Source organism: Musca vetustissima, unplaced genomic scaffold, assembly GCF_032173495.1.
Source record: "Musca vetustissima isolate MV318-11 ecotype Yass unplaced genomic scaffold, APGP_CSIRO_Mvet_v1 utg52756, whole genome shotgun sequence".
NCBI lineage: Eukaryota > Metazoa > Arthropoda > Insecta > Diptera > Muscidae > Musca > Musca vetustissima.
The window spans coordinates 14340-24651 of NW_026879503.1; positions in this window are offsets into that span (position 1 = coordinate 14340).

A 10312-nucleotide genomic window follows, 5' to 3' on the forward strand; every position below is an offset into this window, starting at 1 on the left:
TTTTTAATGCACTCCAGGTAGTGGAGGGTATAGTAAGTTCGACCTGGCCAAATTTAACTACGAGTTTACTTTTTGCTTTTTATCTTTTACTATCTCCATTTTAAATCTTATTTTCACATATACACATGTATATAATTGTATGTATTCATGTGAGATTGTGAAATTTTCACAATGACCCTCAGCAAGGCCGTTTCATAGCAAACCCATTGCAAATCTTTGCATATTTTAAAGAATAGTCTCGGAATTATTTTTACTACGAATACGAATGCCCATATTACACATACAAACATGTATGTATGCATTCACATATGAATGCGGTTGATGTATGTATGTGCGGGTATATATTTTCCCATTGTTTGTAATAACTAAGATGATGACGATGATGAAGTTATCTTACCCACATACATACTTACATACATCTGAATGTATATACATATTTGTTGTGAACTTCGGCTGGCCGTTGTAGATGTCCATGCCACACAACACCACCATGTAAGGTCAGTGTCTTAAGTTCAAGCATATTTTGTGTTCCTCTATTTCATCTAGGTTTCCTTCTGTTTGGTTATTTCTTGTTGTTGTTTTTGTTTTGCCCTGCTCCATGAGTATTATTTTGCGAGTCAACAACAACAGCAGCAGTGGCCATAACATTCTTTGGGGTTCATAATTGTGTACTGGAATTTCGTCGGTTTGTTCATGTGTGTAGTTGTAGCCGAAGTAGTAGGAAATTGCGAAAAAGCCACATTCATTTCCACATTCTATGGTTGAACTTTGGTGAATTTATGCGGGTCGAAATTGTTTAAGAAGCTGGCCTGCTATTCACACAGATTTGCAAAGATGGGTTTATTTGCCAGGTGCAGCTATTTGCGATTAGGGTGTCTTCATTAATGTTTTTACAAATTAGGGAAAATTCCTTATTCGTTGGTTAGTTAATTTATCAGGAATATTTTTGAAAACTAAATTCATATTTATTTTTCGAAATACATCTACATCAATGTTCACGTTAAGATGTAATGAGATTTTCTAAAGATTGGGAAGCAATGGAATTTTTTTTTATTTATGTTTTTATACCCTCTACCATAGTATGGAGGGTATATTAATTTTGTCATTCCGTTTGTAACTCATCGAAATATTCATTTCCGACCCTATAAAGTGTATATATTCTGGATCAGGGTAAAATTCTAAGACGATATAGACATGTCCGTCCGTCTGTTGTAATCACGCTATCTTCCGAAGGAATTGAGATAGGGTGCTGAAATTTTGCACAGGTTTGTCTTTTGTCTGCAGGCAGGTCAAGTTCGAAGATGGGATATATCGGTCCACATTTAGGCATAGCTCCCATATAACAGTAATTAATTTTGGGTATATTAATTTTGTCATTCCGTTTGTAACTCATCGAAATATTCATTTCCGACCCTATAAAGTGTATATATTCTGGATCAGGGTAAAATTCTAAGACGATATAGACATGTCCGTCCGTCTGTTGTAATCACGCTATCTTCCGAAGGAATTGAGATAGGGTGCTGAAATTTTGCACAGGTTTGTCTTTTGTCTGCAGGCAGGTCAAGTTCGAAGATGGGATATATCGGTCCACATTTAGGCATAGCTCCCATATAACAGTAACTCCCAATTTTCGGTATTTTGGGGTTCTTGAGCGCGTTTTTCATCCGAATACGCAGAAATTTTGTGCATTTGGTTCTTATTGGATACTTAATGTCTCCACTAAAAATTATAAATATAGGTCCACTTTTTCTGATAGCCCCCATATAACGGTACCTCCTAATTTTCAGTATTTTGACGGTTTTGATCGTACTTTTCCACCGCATTGGCTGTAATTAAGTATTTTGAGTTCTTAATAGGTACCAAATCTCTCCACAAAAAAATTTAAATATAGGTCAATTTTTTCGGATAGTCCCCATATATGGGTACCCCAATTTTCGGTACTTTTGGGTTCTTGAGCGCGTTTTTCAACCGAATTCACTGAAATTTGGTACAGTGGGTTCCTATCGGGTACTAAATGTCCCCACAAAAATTATAAATATAGGTCCTTTTTCTGGTAGCCCCCATATAACGTACCTCCTAATTTTCAGTATTTTGGGGGTCTTGAGCGCATTTTTCAACCGAATTCGCTGCAATTTGGTATTTTGTAGTCGTATATGGTAACAAATCTCTCCACCAAAAATTATTAGTATACGCCCACTTTTTGGGGTAGTCCCCATATAACCCAATTTTTTATATTAAAATCGCTGTCTGATTTGTTCCGTGTTTTGTTCTAAGACTCTGTTGTAATCTTTTCACCTGCGTAGGATATCGAGATAACAAACTAGAACGTAAGGTTCGATAAAGAACTATATATATGAACTATAACCGCATTTAGACCTAGCCCCTGTGCGGAAGGTACCAGAAGGAGTGGACCGATGATCCCAATCTTCGAAATTGAACTAAGTTTGGAAGAAATAGTAAGATGGATGAAAATATAATTTTCTGAAACGGATTTTGTCCAAAGAAAGATGGGGTCTAAAACAAATATATTTCGACGAGGCATATTTTCACCGTGTCAAAGTGTAATCACCCTCATTAGCCATAAGGCTTAGGCTATAATTATCCATTAAAAATTTTTTAAATTTATGTTATGGTTTGCATAATCGGTTTGTAGAAATGTCGGTATAGGTCCACTTTTTGGTATTTTCCCTATATTTTCATTTCAAGTACCTGTTAGTATATCTATGGTGGAGGGTATCCAAAGTTCGGCCCGGCCGAACTTAACGCTTTTTCACTTGTTTATAATAATCTTGAGTTAGGAAGATGAATGGCAAATCATGTGCACAATTTTTGTCTTTATGGTGCACAGTATAAAAAATCCAAACACACTAAAAAAAAACGTATCCTGCAAGGATACTTCACAGAAATGTTACATATAAACACACATACATGAAACAAACTAATTAACTAATCATGAAGCATTTCTAGTTATTCTATTATTGTTTAAGAATGTAATGCTTAGGAATTTAAGATATTGCCGTACTTTATGCCCGTTTGTACCAGTAATTGATATTGTCAATAATTTTTAAGGAGGTCGAAAGTAACATGAGTATCATTCCCATTATACTCACACAAGGTCTGATCCAAAAATGAAATGTTTATTTATTCATCTCGAACATTTATGCCAGCTTTATTTTCCAATCTTCGAAACACTTCTTCATTTTTCGGAAGAGTAGGATGTTGGAAAAGATCTATTAAACACAAAAAAAAAGAAAATAATAAATTAATAGAATAAGTGGGCGAAGCAGTATAGTCGGACGGGGCCGATCTTGCGATACTTTACACAACTACCCCTGTTGCCCGATTGGAGGTCAACTTTACCTCTTCCATACACTGACATATTTATATTTCCTCCCTCTAGTGTGGTAATGGGTTACTAAAGGTAAGGTCACGCTAGGCAAATATTTGACTCGAATGTCTTTTATTTTGTTTCCCAAAAAAAAAGCGTCAAATCTTAATGGTCTAGGAGGTGCAGAAAAGGATGTCGAACAATGGCAGACGGTGAGTAGTTGGAAATATTATATACAGTTGATATCGGATATAAGCACATCTCATATAAGAAAAAATCGCATGTAAGAAATATTATCAAAAACACCGAGCTTATATTTTCTTATATCCGATAATTCCATATAAGAAAAAAACGCATATAAGAAAGAAATCTCCGGCTTTTTTTTTGGGTTTCTTATATCCGATATATACTGTATTACTTATATTACATTTTTCTCTCTGAAGGTATGGCGGGACTTGAAAAGTAGAACGTGTCAAAAACATCGGAACAGAAAAAGACAACAAGCCCTTACTGGGAACAGGCTAATTTATTTAGAACCGATGACGGATCTGGACAAAATTATTGACATAATTGGTAAACAATACGTTGAGGGAGATGATTCCTTCAAGGGAAATGTGCCACTGGAAGAGTTAATATTAGGACTTCGACATTATTAAGTAATAAATACAAATTATTAATTTTAAACAGGATCTACAGATACTTTTTGAAGACGACAAACAAATTCCTCAAGATAATTCTCCAATATATACTGTATTCGAAGTAGAAAATGAACCTAGAAAAAGGAAGACACGACCTGGGACAAAAAGAAAATATGAAGAAAGGGAAGAATTACAGGGTCAATTTTTAGATATAACCAATAAGAAGGCTGAATCACTCAAGGTAAGATGTATTAAACAGGAAACTTAACGTTTACATAATCATTTTTCTTCTCTATATTTAGATGTTGGCAGAATCTAATGCTGCTAGCAGCGAAGGAACAAAAATGATGGCGGAAGCTATGAAAACATTGGGGGAAGGTTTTAAAGCATGTGCTGCGTTTTTTAATAATTTATCTAATGTTATCAATAATGCTTTTAATGTCTAGCAATGTTATTAAGTTTTAAATAAATGTAATAAAGCGCCTATTGCAATCGTTTTAACATGGGTTTTAATGATATTCTTCTAAAGAAAAAATGTAAAAAAGCTACATTATAAAGACTACGTAAAATGATTGTTTGTTATTCTTTCTTGAATGTGTTTTGCTGCAGATGATGGTAAATCATTTGATGCGACGTTTATGGCGCTCATTGACACCGACAAAAGGCATTATCTGTTTCTTCAGTTCATGTTATGTAACACAGAACACGCATTAACATCTCTCCCTGCAAACCTTGGATCATACAGGAGTGTTCTTTGCCTTGATAAGCAAGGACAAGTACTTTTCAAAACTCCAAACAATCTTTCCACGGGGATACGAGCTTTGCATAACGCCTCATTGTAACGGAATTTTGGTGATCCTTCGGATTGATTTGGCAACGGAGTCATCAGCCAAGATTCCAAGGGATAACCAGAATCTCTTAATTTGAAATTTTTTAAAATACTGCACCATTGTTAAATGCAACATATACCAATTAAGAACATGTTTTGATTTCCGTTTTCAAAGCTCCTTTGCATTACTCTTCTTGCCGCAGATGAACTCCAAATAAACGCATCGCGTCGAGCTCCTGGAAACTTCGCATTCACATTCAAAATTTTCAAATTTGGGTCACATATCTAATTATAACTGATTAGTTCAATTTAAAATATATATGAACATCTTTGAAGTATAAAAAGTACCATTTGAACATTTATTGAATGGTATCCATTGTGATTTACATAAGCCTCTTCATGGCACTTTGGACCTAAAATTGAAATATGGGTGCAATCAATTGCCCCAATAGTACCTCCCACAAACGGTGACAATGCCATAGCAAATGTGGTTTTAGCACTTTGGCGCTCTTCTTGAGTCATTGGAAATTTAATTGTAGAAATAAACAGGGAATTGTTAATGGCAACTGTAACACGATGAATGCATCGGCTTATTGATGACTGACTCATTGATATTCCCCATAGCTCACCCACAGGACGCTGATAATATCCCGTGGCATAGAATCTTAACGTTGCAAGTACCTTAAAGTTCGAGCGAATTACGGTTCGAGGTATTACTACATGACATGAATACAAACCTGTTTTCCGTCCTTATGGCCGTAATTCGCGATCCTCGTATATGATCATCGAGGGTGTGAGAAAATTCTTGAACTAAATTAGGACTTATACGATACAATTTTTAAAATGTCCGTATTAACATATTGAATGGATTGTCCACGTCGCGAAGTAATCGCCGGTTTACTGTTGGTTCTCTATCCACATATATGTGTAATGCTAAATCTTGCATTATATATTCAAATGCCATTTTCAGAAATAATAAACAAATTGTCGACAACTTAACAGTACAAACTTTATTCAAGTTTATTAAACGACAAAAATGGAAACAACAATGAGAAATGTTGTTGAAACTTTTCAGAATGTCAAATTGGATAAAAATTAACGATATTTAAACAATTTGAGTGTCGATAAAATGTGTTAGAGAATCGAGGCACAGTTTTGGCCAACTTCTATTATTTTTCTATTCCTGTTTTTATTTAATGAATCGATAAAAAAAGAAAAGTAGCTAGAAATCTATAAATATCGTACATGGAAATGTCCATATAATCTCTATCATCAAAATAAACAAGTAGCAAGAAAAGTTCGGCCAGGTCGAATCATAAGGGGGACATTCATAATACCTAAAATTCTAAACTCTATGCAATCAGGTGGGAAAATTCAGGACCCTGAACATACCGAAAATGACTTGTGACGACAGAAAAACATTTCTGAAATCCACGAAAACAAAATTCAATGAATTCAACTTTATAGTTATTTCAGCAGAAGGACTTGTCTAAATTTTTCTACTAGGAGGTAATTTATGCATTGGGAAATGGAAATGGGATAGAAAATTTATCGTACCAAAATAAAACTAATATTAAAATTTGAAATTTTTCATTCAACAGGGATTCGAAATGCCAAATCACAGCGATATTAATTGGAAAAACTGGTGGAAAAATTTTGTCTTTAAAATAACTAAAATGGGGGCTATCTTTATCCACCAGGAAAAACGCCAAAACGATGTACTTATATATTCCTATTGCAGTACAAAACATCCTAGGAGAGTAAAAATGAGTGTACATCATTTCACAGAACAACACAATTTAATCGAAATAACAAAATGTCCATCAATATAAAAAACCATTCAATGTACGAATCAGTTGTTATCTTCCTCTGTTTGCTCTTATAAAAATATTGTAAGGGCAAATAAATGTTTGCCCAAAATAAGTTAAATATTTGCTAGTCGGCTAGTCGGTGGACGTCTGGGTCTATTTGACCCACTAAATATTGCTTATTAAATGTGTGCTCTATATAGATACACATGTGGCCAAAACTATAGCAACTAAAATTGCAAGGTTAATAAATGACGCATAAGTCCAAAAAAGAAAGGCTCATGACACAGTATTGCTAAGTTACTGGTAAGCATGGATGGTCCATAATGGTACGAGATTTATGAAGTAATGGATCGTATTGTCCATATCACTGCTGATTATTTTTCAAACTACTGATTTTTTTGAAAATCAAATATTAAAAAATTGGCAATATGGCCCATATACATAAATGGCTAGAAACAAATCCATACTCCGATAAAACAGCTTTATTACCAGTGATTGTGAAAATAATTTATCACAGAAAATGATATCGGAGAAATATTCCATTAATAAATCAGTGACTTCTCGAATTAAAAGCTCATATTAATTGGAATCCGACTCAGTGGAGAAATAGTATGCTCTCCGATGAAGTAATGTTAAATATTAAAGACTTAGACCTGAACAAATTACCGTGAGAAAGTCAAAAAATGAAAGGCTCATGCCACAATATTGTTAGGGTACTGGCAAGCATGGATTGTCAATAATGGCACGAGATTTATAAAATAATAGATCGGATTGTCCATCAAATCATACAAATGTCATTCCAAAATCCATGCAAAATGCCCTATAAATTGGGCAGAATTGAAGTCTTTGAATGAATTAAAAAAAAAATTATGTATTAGAGGTACAGTAGATATCGGATATAAGCACATCTCATATAAGAAAAAATCGCATATAAGAAGGATTATCAAAAATACCGAGCTTATATTTTCTTAAATCCGATAATTCCATATAAGGAAGAAATCTCCGTTTTTTTTTAGTTTCTTATATCCGATATCCACTGTATATGCATATTTGGTTTTGATTTGAGGGGAAATTAACATGTGCTAATTGGTGTGCTGCAATATAGCGCCTTGTCCAAACAAAAAAATAAAAAGAAACGTTGGATATTAGGTGTATAATTTCAAAAACATATATCCTAGCTTTATAAAAATTATAACCGATTTAACCGAAATCCCGTTGGAGCTATATTTAAATATGAACCGAGAATTCCCCAATTTATATTCAATACAGTACGGTATACTAAATTTCGTCAAAATCATCGGACAAGCCATTGAAGTTTCTGCATAACATCGGACAAAAATATGTATGGAAGCTATTTCTAAATCTGAACCGATTACAATTCAACTTACCACACATCATATTATACTCAATTCGGTAAGTTATACAAAATTTCGCCTCGAAAGAATAATATATATGGGAGCTATATCTAATCTGAACCGATCTCAAAAAAATAAACTTCACATACCCCCAAATGCACTTAATTCAGGACGCTTTGCAACATTTTGTCTCAATCGGACAAACTTCGCGAGTTTGGTTCTCCATTTAGAGAAAATAGGATGAAAATATATGAATATAGAAGCCATTTCTAAATATGAACTGATTTCATCAAGTGAAAAAACCATTCAATGTACGAATCAGTTAATAATTGGTCTGTTCCCGTACAGCAAGAATCTACTCGATTTAACTATTTTTTTTCGATATCATAAAGGAAAAAAGTCTTATCGGAGTAAAAAATGGTAGATTCTTGCAGTACGGGAACAGACCAAATGTTAATAAATGTTTGCCCAAAAATAAGGTAAATATTTGGTAGTCGGCGTTAACATTGTGGGTAAGTCACGCAAAATTTAGTTTGCTGTCAAATAATTTTGTTTGCCCAAAATCAGCTGTTTTTGTGTTTGCCATTGAAAACATTTTGTGTTCAGATTATGACAAAGAAATATTTGACAGGTCAAATATTTGGCTAATGTGACCTTACCTTAAATAAAATCTGAATAGGTAAACACCTGAAAATTTCAATTTAAAGTTTAGCCACTCCTCTTGAATATACTTCTCGGGTCTATAAATATACATTTTTCAAATCAACGCCTGGGTCCATTCGACCCACTAAATATTGATTATTAAATGTGTGCTCTATATAGATACACATGTGGCCAAAACTATAGCAACTAAAATTGCAAGGTTAATAAATGACGCATAAGTCCAAAAAAGAAAGGCTCATGCCCCAGTATTGCTAGGGTACTGGTAAGCATGGATGGTCCATAATGGTACGAGATTTATGAAGTAATGGATCGGATTGTCCATATCTCCGATATGCTTGTCTGCCGCAATGAAAAATAATAGTTATAAGCTGATTACTCATTTATAAAAAAAAACCCAAAAAATTATTTTCATAAAATATTTTTTATTTCAAAAAAAAAAAAAAAAATATATATATATATTTTTTTAATAAATAAATTCCCTATTTATTTAAAAAAACGTTCACTTTTCTGAAAAAATGCCCCTATTAGTTGGTTGACACCCAGGGCGGATCATAGCAATGTTTTCTATATTTGTGCAAATCGACAAAAGCTCAAAAAATACTACTTCAAGAATCAGTTTAAGGGGACCCCCCAATAATTCAAGAATGTCCCTACAAAATTTCAAGAGAAAATCTCAATAACTCTTGAAGGTATAGCCGATTTATTGTGTCAGCATCAAGTGACGGCTAAAGGGCTTCTCAAACTTTAAACGCGTTTTTCTCTTTTGTGAATGGCGGGCACGATAACTCAAAAACTAATGACCCAATCGATTCCAAATTTTTACACGTTTCTCTGTGAGTGTATAGCTATCGTATGAACTAGGATAAAGACAATCGGTGAAGATCTTCCTTATATTTAAACTTGGTTTCGGTTAATATAATATGGGTATCATTTTAAAGGTTATAAAAATACCTTTCCATTGAGTGGTAATATGATGGGGTTATCTCAAACCATTTTGGGGATATTGTCAAAAAACTGGGTTTTGGTCCCTGATTTTTTTGAAAAACTCCCTAAAAGTCGAACTTGGGTCCATTATAGACCCTCTCCAAACAGTACCCAAATGATAGACCACAATTTGCCCTTTCCAAAATGGTGCGATATGTGGCTGTATCTGTTGTGGATCAAAAGATATGGGCCTTAGAACCCTAAAAAACAAGGAAAATCTTTCTACATGACAGAATCTCCTTTTAAATAGCATGGTGTTTTTTGGGTGACCGGCCTTCGGCCGGGGATTTAAGACTTTCTCCTATGGACAGATGCCAACACCGGCTAACGCGGCAGAAACTCCTTCTAAATAGAATATTTTTTTGTGTAGACGGCCTTCGGCCGGGTATTTAAGACTTTCTCCTATGGACAGATACCAACACCGGCTACGCGACAGAATCTCTTGTTAAATGGAATACTTTTTTGGGTGACCGGCCTTCGGCCGGGGATTTAAGACTTTCTCCTATGGACAGATGCCAACACCGGCTAACGCGGCAGAAAATCCTTCTAAATAGAATATTTTTTGTGTAGCCGGCCTTCGGCCGGGGATTTAAGACTTTCTCCTATGGACAGATACCAACACCGGCTACGCGACAGAATCTCTTGTTAAATGGAATACTTTTTTGGGTGACCGGCCTTCGGCCGGGGATTTAAAACTTTCTCCT